General features: G+C 46.3%; 1 protein-coding gene across 1 annotated transcript in view; it reads right to left on the bottom strand.

Annotated features, from left to right (window-relative positions):
- The window catches only part of FTO (FTO alpha-ketoglutarate dependent dioxygenase), a 451,554-nt gene that overhangs the window by 189,564 nt on the left and 246,498 nt on the right, over nucleotides 1–15,492 (bottom strand). The window lies entirely within an intron of this gene.

The following is a 15,492-nucleotide window of genomic DNA, read 5'->3' as shown; positions in this document are numbered from 1 at the left end:
CAGGCCAGGGAGGAAAGCTAAGCAACTACACAGAAGGAGCTCGGTCTCCAAATGGCTGAAGCAGAGTCTGCAAATTCAAGTACCCGCTGGCGCACGAGTCAGTTAAGCAGAGGTGACCTCTACAACCACAGCCACTTTGACCTTGGGTTTCACTTTTGCTTTTCCTCCTTTCAGAGCCGCTCAGCCCCGCATTGAGATCTGAAGGGTAAGGAAGGACTCTATGGAGCCCTGGTGGCTAAGTGTGGAATGTGGACCACAAAGCACAGCGACCAGTCGCTTGTCCGGAGAAAGATGAGGCTATGCACGGCCTTTAAGAAGCACGGCCTTGCACACCTTATGCTTCTCTTAAAGTGCCGAAGAGCAAGGCTGGCACTTTGAGCAGTAGGGCGCCTCTGACTCGAGCACCTGACTCACTCGCTCACTCACACGCCCAGTAAGGAAGCCTGGTGAACTGGTCCATCTGAATGGCGGTGCTGGAGAAGAGTGTGCTGCAAGCAGGGCAGCCAGAATGCTCTTCAGACGGTACGAAGGTGAGATTTCATGGCATGTCACCATGGCGTGTTCTCAGGAGAGACGAGGACATCGTGCTTGACAGAACAGAAAGGCAACATAAGAGGGCAAGAACCTTGGTGAGATGGATCGATGCTGTGACTGTAACCATGGGCTCCAACATCACGAAGACTGTGAGGATGGGGCGGGACCAGGCAGCATTTTGTGCTGTTGTATGTGGGGTCGCTAAGGGAACCACCTCAACAGTCCCTAATGATAATGACATGCCTCTGTGGCAGAGGGGTGGGTGAGTTAGCTCCAGCCAAGTGTGCCATTCAGAAAAACTAGCTCGATTATGCCAGATTTTCTGCATTTCCAAAATAACCCAGAAAAAGTTTCTATGAAATTTTCTGTGTTGAACATTGGAAACTGTGGAAGCCACTAACCACTCAGTGGGAGAAAGACGAGACTTTCTGCTCCAGGAAAGAGTTACAGCCTCCAAGACCCACAGGGGTAGTTCTCCTCTGTCCTAAAGGGCAGCTAGGAGCCAGAATCCATTCAAGTGGAGGGACTTCTATCTGCACCGCCACGGGGTTGATTCCAACTCACCCTGACCCCATCTCGCAGTACATCCGCATAGGGTAACTTCAGCTCTCAATGAAAACCCCGTTTTAAATTAAGCTAAAGTTTTCCATCTTATCTTTCTAAAGCCACTGTCACTTCCACTTAGCCTGGAAAACAACGTTTTACATTTCAAAGGCTTCAAATTAAGAGTTGCTTCATCCTTAAACAAATGCATCTCTTTTATATTTTAAGGACAAAGATATTACATAGACTTAAGTTGATATACATTCTGTCACAGGCTCCTTCTGATTCCCCCCCCCCCCAATTAAAAATGTTTACATAGTATGCTTTAGAAGACATAACGGGGCTTGGCTACAAAACTTTTGTGAAATAATGCCATGTTGCTACCAATTTTTTGAAGCCCCCTCGTGTTGCCAATGTCAAGTGATATCAGGAGACAAGAAACTAATATGTGGAGAAAAGTTGCTGGTGAACCAAAACAAAACCAATCTACTACCATGGAGCTCATTCTGACTCGCAGCTACCCTGGGTGAGGTTTCTGAGACGGTAACCTCTATGGGAGCAGAGAGCCTCATCTTGCAGTTAGCAGCAGCCCTCACGTCCAGGTTCAGCCTCACCAGGGCTCCGACAGGGAGCTCACCAGGGGGTCGGGGAAAAGTGGAAGGCCCTCAATGAGATGGACTGACAGAGTGGCTGAAACAGAAGTTGCAAACAAGCCTCGCAACTAGGCAGTGGTTCTTTCTGTTGTTCTTAAGACTGTCATGAATAGGCAGCACCTTGGCAGCACCTAACAAGAACTTTTAATAAGAAACTGTGATTTCTCAACTTCTTGTCAAAGTCCCTCCCTTCCCTGCACTTCATTGGCTTGAGACATTTCCCTTTGCTTACTTTACCAAATGAAAAACGTGCTCGTTCTCCTACCTGGGAAGATACTTGGACATTTTCTCGGCAGATGCCCAATGGGCTCCCTCTGATGAAATACAATGGTTCCTTCCATAAAATCTTGCATTGTTTTCTAATCATCTATCTAGTGTTTCCACGAAGACAAAGCTAATTTTGAAAAATCAGTGTAGGCCACACTAAGCAGGCTCGAGGTGGCTGCCGATCTGGGACCTCTACTGGATTGCTGTGGGTGAGGCATTGGATTGCCCACTGAAAGGCTAGTGGTTCAAAGCCACCAGCAGCCCCACAGAGGATGATGAAGCTATCTGCTCCGGTGGAGATTACAGGTGGGTAGCTATGGATCGGAGGCAGTTAGTTTGGCTTGGGTGTGGTAATCTAGAAGAAAGGACACCTGGTGGCTGTGTTTCCAATGCACCGACTGCTCCTCAGGAGAAAGAGGAGGCTGTTTGCTCCCACAAAGAATTATAGACCTGGAAACCTTAAGGATTCATTCGACTCTAACCCTACAGGATCATCTGTAGCGTTACGCTGGGACGGAATCAACTGAACGGCAGTGGGTGTCTCAGGGTCACCACCAACCCCACTAACTAAAGCAGCTCCGTGAATATGTGGCTTCAGTCCCTGGAGAAAGACCTCAAATAGAGGGACTGTGAAAAAGTCAAAGACGCGGCGACTGCAGCGAGGGGCTCAAACCTAACAACTGTGAGGACGGCGCAGGTCTGGCCAACAGTTCCTTCGGTGGAACACAGGGTTGCTACGAGCCCAAACGGACCTATTGGCAGCACCTACAACAAAATGAACCGAACAGCCTGAATTCCTGAGCATGACCAGAAGCCCATGAGACACACAGCCCCTAGTTAGTTTTCAAACTGTCCCTCCGGCATCAGTCCAAGAAACCGCATGGCAGCCTTATGTTATACAGTCATCTGAACCTCTGCTTTACAACTGGCCAGTGACTGCTGATTCTTCAAGGGACACTTCCAAAGGCACTCTGCGAGGTCCTCCTTCCTCTAAACCATGTGGAGTCGGCTACTCCTTGACACCACCTTGGAGCGAGCGCCTGAGGAGCTACAAGCACCCCTGTGGACTCCTTACACGTTTCCTCCTCCGAGATGCAAGTTCTACTAGAACAGAGAGCATCTCCATGCCTTTTGCGTATCATCCAGGGTGCCTTGCATTTGTTGGAAATTGGGCTTTCAATAAATGTTTATTTCTAATGACCTAGGTGAATCACTAAGTCAGAGTCCACAGAAATATGTGAAGCAAGCTTGGGTTTGAGTCAATCTGTTGCTGAAGCTGTAAAAACTATTTTTAAGCATTAGTATCAAGAACAAATAAGCATCGACCCTCCCTAGGTGACTACTTAGAAGGATAGAGGTGTCTAAAAATATTCAGCCACGCTCGGATCACGGTCTCTGCATCCCCACCGACACACCACAGGCAGGGCTCTCACTTTCTCTCTGTCAGTGAAAAAGAAAAACCACTCTACACTCTGGCTACCCACAGCGTCCCAAGGACCCCAAAGTGTCTTCTGTTTCTCCTGGTTCTAAACGAGCACAGAACTAAAGGGAGAGGGGGTGTGTGTGTTCACAACTTGAAGCACAAACTAAAGGGAGAGACTGTGTGTGTGTGTGTGTGTGTGTGTGTGTGTGTGTGTGTGTGTGTGTGTGTGTGAGAGAGAGAGAGAGAGAGAGAGAGAGAGAGAGAGAATGAGAATACAAAGAAACACCTAAGCTTGATGGGGCCAGCATTAAAGGCTTTCGTGGGGAAAGCCTCCATGCTCTGCCTTTCTTGTTATGGAAGGCGCTGATTCAAAGAGGACAATCCATCTAATGTGCGGTGGGTGCACAGTCACATTTCCACATGTCCCAACACTCCTATGTCAGAAAGAAAGTGCAAGCGGAAGGCTTTCAGCGAGGAATTGCTAAGATTAAAAGGAGGAACACAGCCTTCGCTGCTCACTGATAACTCTAGAGGAATCTTTGCGTCTTGGGGTCCTTCTGCAATATTTGATAGAAGTTTACGTGAACTTCAAACCTTAGATGTAATCCATCCTTCTTACAAATCAGAAAAATTTTGTTCAAAGTAATGCCTGAAAACAGGATGGCATTAAAAAAAAAGGCTGGTAATCCCACTGTTAGTACATTAAAAAAAACCCAAAGAAACCCTTCTGCTACAAGTCTTTCCATTTAAAAAGACATGGAGACACCAGGCTCACACTTCCCCACCTCCCCAACGGCACCACCATCAAAGAAACAAACATCACCTTTGAAAGGGGAAACGCTGCCCCTCTCCCACTTATACATAGAGCTGTCTCATGTTGGGGCTGTATTTCCACACACAAATTACACAGCTACATACTGACTGATAATGAGGGCTAAAGGTCCAACTTGTAAAGAAACCTGGTTTAAGATGTTATCAGCTGGGAAAGCTATTTCCTCACATCAACAATGCCATGGGCTGTCAAAAATCCAACCAGGGCATCTCTCTTCAAAAGTCCAGGAACACTCTCTGCCCGCCCCCCCACCTTCTAAAAAAGAAGAAGAAAGGCCCAGAACCCACTGAGATAGCCCCAGTCCCATCAAAGAAAGGTCGATCTCGGGTCTTCCTTCGTTTACGGACTGTCAGTTGTGGAGCGCTGGTTCTGAGGGCTGGGCAGCTGGACGCTGAGTGACGCCTTCCCATTCTCTACACGGACTGGGCACCACCGAAGGTTTCCAGCCTGCTTGCACCCCCAGCCCCAAAGAACAAATAAACATTCCTCCCAGCCCTGCCCCCTACCTTATCTCTCTCTCCCCAGGAGCAGGAGGTTTTGGGGGTGCTAATGTTTACACAGTGTTAAAACTTTCTTTCCCCTGTTTCCTGAATTTGAGAAAACACATCCTGGATGACCTCTGCTACGCGATAACAGCGAGGAGTCATCGCGGGCTGCCACGTCCCCCGCTTATTTAACGCTGCACGGTCTTCATCTTGTCCTCCTTTGGGCCCAGCCCCCACCCCAGCCCAAAGACTATTCACCACAGAAATCTGAAGATAAGCTAGCCTGTCTTGAAAGGGCTGTACAAAGGCAGAAGTCTCTGAGAGGCCACCAACAAAGCAGCCTTTTATTTCCACTGACAAACACGCTGGGCTCAGTTCATCTCAAAGACCCATTTGACTTGGATGGACATCTCAGCAGTTTTCCAAGTGAAACCTCCAAAAGGTACCAGGGAGACAGCGTGTGCCGCTTTTCCATCTGGTACGACTGGGCCAAGGGGCCAAGGGAGACGATTCGAGAATGGTGGTGGGCAAAGAACTCTGGGAAAATGTTTCTTTGCTCAGTTTCCTCACCTGTACCGGGTGCAAGTAATAGCACCTCATTTGTGGCGCCCTTAAAACTAAGTAGCATCACCCACGTAAAACGCTTAGTGCGGCGCCTGGCACAGACAAAATATTAGAAATTGTCACTGCTACAAAAGGCATTGAGAAGAAAATACATGGCTTCTGATTATCTAAAAAACTCACTGCCCATCCGATTCATAGGTCCCCTCAGAACTGCCCCTGTGCATTCCCGAGACTACTAACTCTTTATGGGAGTGGAAAGCCTTAACTTTCTTTTGTGAAGCCCCTGATGATTTCAAACTGCTGACCATGAGGTTAGAGGACCAACACACAACCCACTATGCTACCAGGGATCCCTGATCAGAAAACACAAAATCCTACCGTGCTACAGCCATAAATTTGAATGACCCAATTCCATGCCCCCCCCAATCCCGAAGCACTCCCCCCAGCCCCACCCTATAGCACTCCCATGCCATCACCCACTTTCCTCAGTCTGTCTGTCTCCCTAAAAACCCCCATGCCGGCGGCCTGCCTGTCACCGAGTGAGTGCATGGGTCTTCAGCACAGCACGTGGGTAACCACTGGGATGCTATAGGGGAGGGCGTGCCCCTGGTGCTGAACTTGGGCTCTGGAGACAGCCACAGCCCTTTCGATGGCACCGCTGGTGTTTCAGATGACGGTGAAAAACAGCCCATGTGCTCGTCAAGGAAAGCAACACACACCAAAGAAGAAGGCTTAAAAAAAAAGGTGAAGAGGGGGGGAAAAAAGTGTTGTTTATAGAAGCCAGCTGCTTGGGCCTTGGCGCCAGCAGCCCCTCATCCTGCTATTTTATGCTTGCAACCCCACTGCCCCCACTGGCCCAGGTACAACTAAACGTTGACTTCAGTGCTTCAGAGAGCACTCGACTGATTTTGTACATGATTAATTGCCAAAGACATGGCTGGCCATATGGAACAGAGAAAGCATCAAGTAATTCATACTTCTGTATGTGATCGCTGGCCCCTGTTGTTTTAATGCACAGGAAAGAACTAGTACAGCACAGCCCTGGTGTCTTGCCCCTGACAGCCCATTAAGAAATCTCAAAGCACCTAGTCGAAGTTATGCTGCTGGCTTTTCAATAGCAGCCCAATAAAACAGAAGCAAAGCTTTCCAACGAGTCTTAAATCTTTCACATACAGTACATTAACGACTGCAGCTAAAACAACGGGCTTCTTATGATAGGAAATAGGATTTGATTTCTGGTCTCTGCATACTTACTGAAAGCCTGGTTTTGACCTTTATGGAGTTTACAAAATCAGTGTTCTTTTCCCCCTTCATTTTCCAAGTAGCCTGAGAGATCCGAGTGTTTCCTTCCAGCCCTGCCCCGAGTCACTATTACATGCTGTCTGTAGAATAATGACGGATTCATAGAGAGGTGAGAGGGACAGCATCATTATTCTTAACGAGGGAGTCCAAGAGCCATTCGAGCATCTGCGTTTGAAGCTTTTGCTTCCTTTAAAAAGAAGGGGAAACAAAGCTCCCACACTGGGGGGCAAGTCCGCACAAACACACTCTTACCACCCGCATCTCCTTTCCCTCGCTCTTTGGGATGAAGGCACCCGAAGTGGGAAAGCATGTTCCTAGGAGTTCTCCAGGTGCTGTACTGTTGGCCCTGGGTGACTGAAGCAAGAGAGGATGGTGCCACGCCAGGGGGAAAACTGGATCACAACTTGCAGTCTATCAGCTTTCTCCACTGCTGACATCTTTGCAGAAGGTTCCTTTCCGTTGGGGGGGGGGGGCAGGTGGAGGAATTAGACATTTTTACACTGTTTCCCTTTCAAGGACTGTCAAACGATAGCAATAAAGGTGGAAATACCATCAGCAGTTTCCTTTGTCAGTTCTGACACCTGGTGAGGATGATTTTGTTGGTACTTTCCATGGGGGGCGGGGGGGGGGGGAATGGCGGGAGGGGGGATTAACTGTAGATTTTTAGGTGTGGAAAATGTCCTTACATGAGAAGACACCATTGATGGGAAATTCCGCATGACTGCCTAGTTAGCAACAAGGTTGCAATTGCCACCACTGCTGAGCTGAGCTAAGGACCCAGTTAGAGTTCTAAGCCAATGGGAAATTCCCCGCGCTCCTCCACACAACAAGCCAGTGCTTTCCAGGGTGAGCAATCACAGATAAAGGACATCAGAAACTCAGAGCACAAGCAAGGATCCTGGAAGGACAGAGGAGCAAGAGGGGTTTGAAAGGGACACAGTCAGATGGCAATGAGGATGCAATGTAAGAGTTCTACAAAGACCAGAAAAGTGTTCTCAGGGACCCATACACCAATTTTCATTTTGTTTTATCGGGGTAAACTCTAGAAGGTAGGGTGATAATATAGTTCCCGTTTTGCAGACAGGAAAGCTGAGATGAGAGGAGGGAGGTTGAAATGGACAAGAGTAATAGAAACCAGAGGCAGAAACATTAGCAAAGGTAGCTCCGGTAGATGAGACATAAAAGTCAGCCGCTCTTCAAAGTCTCATCCCTGGAAATAAAGCTGCAACCTGCAGAGCCTTCAACAAAGAAGAAACCAGGAAGTGTGGAGCTGAAGTCAGGGCACATAGCAACACCGCCTAGATCTGAAGTCATGTACAGACTGACAGACACAGTCCACAGTAGGAACATTAGTCACTTCTCTCCAATTATGTCAGCGGTGCCTTAACTTTGTGTTTTCATCAAGACCTCGACAAATACCAGCAAGGACTCTCTCAGCCTCAGTCCAGTGGACACACGCTCAATTCCCAGCACCCCCCTCTAAGAAACAAGGCTGTCTGTTGGCCCAGCCGTTAATTGAAGGCGAAGAAGGACTAGTTACACCAGCCACTAAATCACTGAGCCTCTGATGATGTTTGGCTTAAAAGTGGCTTAGCATCTTCTGATCCCTGGGCAAGTGAAAAGTTACCCCACATCTCCATCAGATCAGCTTCCTTCTTCCCCCAAACATCAGTAGCACAAAGGCTGAAGTGGCCTGTCATGCACACTGGATTATGTGAAGTGTAAAACATTGGGGGAGAGGGGAGGGGGTGGTGGTGGTGGTGGTGGCTTTTGAAAGGGAACGGGAGAAAGAAATCACACTCGCCAGAGGATCCAGCTGACAGCTCAGTCCCTAACAAGTGAGGCAAGTGAATATTTTGAGACACTGTGAAAGCAGGAGGAGCGCAGGCCTTTTGTCTGCAGCCCTACAGTGTGTCTTTAACCCAACTGCTGCCTGCATCACTGAACATATGTTTTCGGCACAAGAACTGAAGCAGAAAAGGCTCTTTGTTATAATTCACCCCTTTGTACGTATCTGCGGCCACCCCCACCCCCACCGCCCTTACCCACCCCTTCTTTTAGTAAAATCCAAACCAAAGCCTCAGTGGATATTTTAACTGCTCAGGATCAGGGTAGTAGTGCCCAGCGGAGGCCCTACTACTGCCCCCAGGTCTAGAGAACTGCTCCTTCACTGTGGCAACACAGAAAGAGCGACATGTATTTAGTGCCTACTGCATGCCAGACCCCACCGAAACATCGCTCTACTTAATCTCATGTAGCCCAGTAACAACCATATCTGAGGCATCTCTTTCAAGAAGAGGACGCACGCACGCACCCACCTTCAGGTAAGTGTCACGTACCTGAGCTGGGATCTAGATGGCACAGAGCTCAAATTTCAGGAAAGCTGGTGCGGTGACTTCCTCAGCTCTTCTCTGTAATGGGGGCATCCTTTTTTTCTTGTGAATTTTAGTGCGGCAATGACAAACACCGGTTGGGGATTCTGGCTGCCCTTTGTGGCTAACTTGGCCATGGGCAAATGACTTTTCCTCCCCATGCCTCAGTTTCCTCAGCAGTGAAATTAGGACAGTGTAGCACCTTCTTCACAGGAATTGACAGGATTCTGTTTTTACACATAAGACCCTCTTCTCTAGATGAGCAGTCAGTAACTATTCCTCGACCCCTCTCCCACCCCCAAATCCTGCTACTGAGATTCAGGATAAATTGACAGTCCCGGTTGGTCACTTGGAGCCACGTGTTAGTACTGTGAGTTGCCAGCAAGCCCATGCCAGTGCATGTCCATGAGACACCGCCTACATCTCCCCAACCTCCGTTTCCTGGCTTAGTGTGGACAGTGTCTCTGTACCAGAGAGGTCACTATCTCTTAGCCTAGATGCCTTCCAAATACTAAAATAAAGATAACAAAAATGGATGACGATGATGATGTAGCTAACCTTATCAAGTGCTTTTCTACATGTCAGGGAGGATTACACTGCCCACATGCCTTCTATTGTTTACCAGAAATATCTAGACATTCATTACTCCAGTGTTGCAGATGAAACACATGAGACACGAAAGGTTATGTAACTTTTTCATTGGGGCTTGTCTCTGTTTTGTTATTGTTGTTAGCTTTTGTTGTTGTTCTTATATGTCCATGAGGCCTAGGGGAGAGAGACTCAACTCCAACGGCAATGGGTGTGGTCTGGGTTCACGGATGCGTTAAAATATGGCTGTAAAATGTTATGCAATCTTTCCAACTTCCGAAGACAAACGAAGATCAGATTTATAAAGGTAATAAGTAACGGAGAAATAATCAAACAAAGGCATCACCTTCCGGTGTCCAAAGCCAACATGGGTGCAAGGCAATTTGCTATTGTTACTAGGCACGATTGAGTAGGCTCTTGCTCATAGCAATCCCGTGTGCACAGGAGGAAACCCCGCCCAGGAGGAAACCTGCGCCCTGCTCGCACTCCTTCCTGTATTGGAGCCGATTGCGGCCGCCACAGCATCAATCCATCTTGTGGAGGGTCTTTTGCGTTTCCGCCAATCATGATGCTCTCCTCCAGGGACTGCTTCCTGATGACAGGTCCAAAGTAGGCATGCCCCAGGCTTGCCATTCTTGCTTGCTAACAGCGTGCTGGCTGTACTTTCTCTTACCCAGAATTGTTCTTTCTTCTCAAAGTCCGTGGTACTTTTCATTTTCTTTATCAAACGGTGTAATTCAAAAGGCGTCCATTTTTCTTTGATCTCCCCTCACTCATGCATCATCCCCTCACTTGTCCAGCTTTCCCAGGCATTTGAGATCACCGAAGATACCCTGGCTTGGGTCACAAGCCCCTTAGTTCTCAAAGTGACATTTTTTGTTTTTTAACATTTCAAAGAGATTTCCTTGTAGATCTGCTCAATGTAACACATTGTTTTTTTGACTGCTGCTTGTCTGGGTGTTGTTGCCTGTGGGTTCAAGTAAAATAAAAATCTGTCACCTTCAAACTTCTCTCTCTTTATCACGATGTGGCTTATTGGTCCAGGGGTGACGATTTTTCGTTTCTGTTCTGCGGAAGTGTAATTCACAATCGGAAGTGTAATTCACAATCGGAAGTGTAATTCACAATCGCAGGCTGCAGTCTCCTATCTGCATCAGTCAGTGCGTCACGCCCTCTTCCTTTTCAGCAAGCAAGGTTGTGTCAGCTGCAGATCCGTTCTTGAGTCTTCCTAGGATTCTGATGCCACATTCTTCTTTCTGAAGTCCAGGTCCTCGGGCCATGTGTTCAAGTACAACACTCGCCTAGGAAACACCCTTCCGTGAAAATCACATTAGCAGAGTTGTCGATGCTCATCTTTCCTGGTTTGGAACCAAGCAGGATCCCCTTGTGCTGTTTGAATAACTGCCCCTTAGTCTCCGTGGGGGGAGCCCATGAAGTCTTCTGGAATTTTGGTCTTTGCGATGTTATTCATAAGTTAATTATCAATTAACTTATAGTTTATACTTTACAAAGTATGCTCATGAAATTAGAGGGCAACGGGCTTGGTTTTGCTTTGGTACACAGATTACCATGTATTGAATATCCATTCCCCGGTGATTAATCAATCAGTGGCATATGCAGTACATACCTTTAATGTCACATTATGTGGCCAGACCAGTGGGAGTTTCCAATCTAGGTCGAGGAACAAAAGATAGACACGGTGGAAAGTGACCATGGTGCCATGTAAGATTACTGTTTAATTCAATTAAGCTCTTGGGATTGATTTTGATTTATAAAATAGATACTCTGCTCTGCTAGAGCGTCTTGTTCATTGCCTATCATAATCTTAATGTTATCAATTAACATCAGCCTTCTAAGTACTATTGTCCTGTTCATTTTGAGTCTATGGAAACTAAAGTATAGGGCTATAAGAACAAAGATATAACTAATAAATGTCACCACATACTTGTGTATTCAGTCCACCCTTGAAACTCTGATCTTTCTTAAGGTTCATGAGCAGAGCTATTTCGAATTGTAATAAGGAAACTCTTGCTACTGACAATGTGACTATTAAAACTCTAAATGGAATAGCAACGTGCTCCGAAAGATAATTCGGTGAAAAGCACACGGGCAGAGCTGGCCTTCGATAATAGATACCTAAGACAACTGCAGCCCTGCCTCGACTGTTCTCTGTATACAACACAACACAACGTAAAGAGTCTTCAGTGCTCACATGACCTGCTGCGTGGCACATCATTACCCAGAGGAAATGGACAGGCACCAAATACTCATGGAAACAAGGAAAACGAGTCAAAGCAAATCTCATTGGCATGGAGTTGGTTTTAACTCATCGGCCCCTCCCCCGTCCCCGCATGCGACACCTGCTCCATAGGGTTCCTTCACTGTCATCTCACCGGAAGTCCATCACCTAGCCTTTCTTCCACAGTGCTCGAGGATGGGTTCAAACCACCTAGTTGGAGGTTAGTATCGAACCACCAACCACTCATACCACCCCCACTTCCTAGTTTCTAAATAATTCCCAAATAGGAGTTCAGGACCCCTTTTCAACTTAAGTGTTAACATTAGCTGGGGTGTGTGTGTGTGTGGGGGGGGAGCTATAGTGTTCTTAAGTCCAGGATGAAAACAATAATATCATTTATGATTGTTTTTCACTCTTTCCCCGCATTTACAAATATTATGTGTGAAAGGGATATGAATGTCTGACGGAAATCTTTTCATCTAAGCATCAAACCTATTTTATTGAATTGCTAGGGGACTTAATGAGGAATACATGCCTGGCTCATTGTAAATGTTCAATAAGTGGTCATTATTATTTCTGTTATTGCTAATACATTTCCATCGTTTCATCCTGGACTTAAGAACCCTATAGCCAGGCTGGACCTGGGATATTTGGTGTGGATCTAGATAGAGAGATAGTTTGTTAGTGGTGAGGCTCTACAACCTTGTAATCCTCTGTAGTCGACAATGATGTTCTTTACTGTGACTTCAGAGGGGAATCCAAACAGGCAAAGATGGAACAGGAATCTGACCGTAAACTTTTACTTATTTTAATGCCTGTCCGCTAAGATACTAGAGGTCTAGTTATAACCTGCATTTCATTCATTTTTAGGGAGAGAAAACAATGACAACTTTTAAAAAGTTGACTCCAAAGAAGCCCCTTGGGAAGGCCTGGTAAGGAATGTAGCCCTTGGTGAAAGTGAGTGTGGTCCCTAAGCAGTTGCTTCAGGAGCCTCAAGAACAACACAAGCCACATCCATTCCTGCCTCGATGAATGCAATCAAAAACCTGCAAAATGCTCCGCTCTGGGCATGGATTCCTCCTTCACGGGAACTTTCCGTATTCAGAACAGTTTTATGCTTTGATAAGCAGATATGATGGGCTCATCTTTGAGATAATTGCCTCTCCGGCCTGGTTTAGTGGTTATAAATTCCATACCCAAAGATTAAACCTTTATAGAAAATCTGTGATGGTAATAGTTCTCCCCTGCTGAGAGTGCCTCCAGGAGCACTTTAACTTTGGGGCTTAGACAATGGACATTCTGAAAGGATTCCTAAAATGGGCAACAAGTGAACCTCCTCCCTCCTGGGTTCGAGTCTACCACCTGCTGTGGCATTTTTGTTTCAGTAACAAAGAAGCCTTCATGTTTGAAGCTCATAGTCACTGTTTGCTGAACTGGCTCCTTTCGTTTGGGTTAACTCTTAAGAAGCAAAGAAAGCCACAGTTCTTGTCTGACAAACAACTAAATACGCTAGCATGCTTTTCAAACTGGCCCCACAAATAAATATGTCTATGAACGTATGCGTTCTCTGCCTACTTACCTTCCACACCGCCCCAGAACTCCAAAGGACGCTATTTATGTTTGCAAAAGTATTATGGTCAGTAAGAGCTGCATAACATTTGTGATTTCATGGTTTGCTACAGTAACAGGTGCTGTGGTAAACAGGAATGTAAAGTGTTAAAAAGAAAAGGGGGTGGGGGTGGGGGGTGGAATCACTTCAGAGACATTAAGCAGCTTTAAACACTGACAGCAGAAAGCAAAAATTTTTAAGCAATTTGGTCGGGTCAGTAAAAAGTAACACAGGTCAAAGGAACAAAATGGTACCCCAAAATTCTGCCGGTTGATAAATGAGCGGACTGTCTTGTGGTTGGGTGCACACGGCAAAGGGGAAACAACTGTTGTATAGAAACAAAAATATGCTCTCTTTGTGGCACTTTTACAAGAAGTTACTTCAGCTTGGTGACTGCTTGAGGCCCCATTCTCTGGGCATTCGTGGTGGGGGTAGGCATTAATAAAAACAAAAGGGTTCATTTTCATTGTAACCATGCAGAAGGGTCAAGCATTTGACCTTCAAGTATGGTGTGCTTGTGCTCCGTGGAAAGGTTGCTGACAATATAAACAAGAATGACTGCTGTTAGGGAGCGGGGACACAATTAAAAACAATCTCAGACGCTTGTTGTACAGCTGTTCCAGTTTCAGCTCTGGGTGACCTCTAAGGATGCTACATGTTTAACGGAGACAATTTAAGATATTTAGTGAGGCTCCCTCCCACTTGGGAATACCTAGCCTTAAATACTCTGCACTTTCCAGCCATGAGATTTGACGTGGTGGGGTTCACCCTGAAAACCTTATGCTTCTCAATCTGTCCCTGGTTTGCTTTCTGACCACCCTGAGGAGTGAGCGAAGGCCAGGCTTTATAGGGCCCTTGATAGAAGAAAGAATCTTGGACTTGAGACTAGTTTGGGTTGAAAAGCAAAAAATCTTCTCCTATCTGGCTTTCCCAAGAGGACACTACTTGTTCGGCTTTCCTTGTTAGACATAATTATTTAAAAAAATATTTAGCCCTTAGTTGAACAAAAACACAGTCATTTTTATTTTTTTGCTACAGTAAACATTTCTTTCTTCCTAACTTGTTACTGTGAATTAAGTGGGAATTTACATATCATATCATTGTTTTAGTTTTGCATCCAACAAGTTACACAACGTATTAAACCTCCCAATGGCCTGCCCTCTCCCATTCTCTCCCTTCCCCTTTTTCCATCTCCCTCTTATTGTATATTTTCTTCCCCTTTGCTCAAGTTAACACCCATCTACCCTTTACCCTCCTTTCCCCTCCCATACCTGGTAACTATCAAAGCCTGTTTCTCTGAGGTATGAAAAGATATGGAAGCCCTTTCTTGATTTTTTGGAAGTGTTCTAATACAGTATTTGTACAGTCACTCATTCTAGATCAGCAAAGAGAAATCACTCAGACATCCCAAACGTGTGAAAATACAACAACAACCACTATGTATTCTGAGGGAGCACAGAATCTGTGTCATGGAGTGATTTGTCGTCCACTCCCCCCAAAGTCAACTTGACTTGACCAAGATTCTCAGCGATTTGGGAGTTCTATAAGGATGCAATTTGGCTGCGAATTAATGGTAAGAACCATGCCCACGATGTGATCAGCCAATTGATTATAAGGGGGTTAGGGAAGAATGTAACACAGCCTGATCTAAGGGGAATTTCCCTAGGGTGTGGCCCCCATCATCTTTTATAAATAAAAGGAAAGAGAAGACGCCCATAAGAAGGGATCTGACTACCAAGAAAGAAGAGCCAGGCAGGGCCCCTGTGCTGAGAACCCGCTAGGCCCAGGAGAAAGCCCGGTGAAATGACATATGGATTTGGCCTGTGAGCCTCCTAAACTCAGCGAGAATATACTGGCTTGGTAGAACCATGCAGCACTTGTGGCATTTCTGTTACAGCAGAAAAGTTACGTAAGATGATACGGTTCATGGTTTAAAATGAACCAGGAGTTCTAAAGAAAAAGTCTTTGTCCAGGTTGCGGGGAAACTACAGTTCTCCTTGTATGATTTTCTTACTGTCGGCAAAAGGGCTCCTTGGGGGCGACCGTGGGAAGGTACTGTCCTCCATTGGGGTGGGGAAGTG

This window comes from Tenrec ecaudatus, chromosome 18, assembly GCF_050624435.1.
Source record: "Tenrec ecaudatus isolate mTenEca1 chromosome 18, mTenEca1.hap1, whole genome shotgun sequence".
Taxonomy (NCBI): Eukaryota; Metazoa; Chordata; class Mammalia; order Afrosoricida; family Tenrecidae; genus Tenrec; species Tenrec ecaudatus.
The sequence above is the reverse complement of the archived record's forward strand: the minus strand, read 5'-3'. Positions and strand labels throughout refer to the sequence as shown.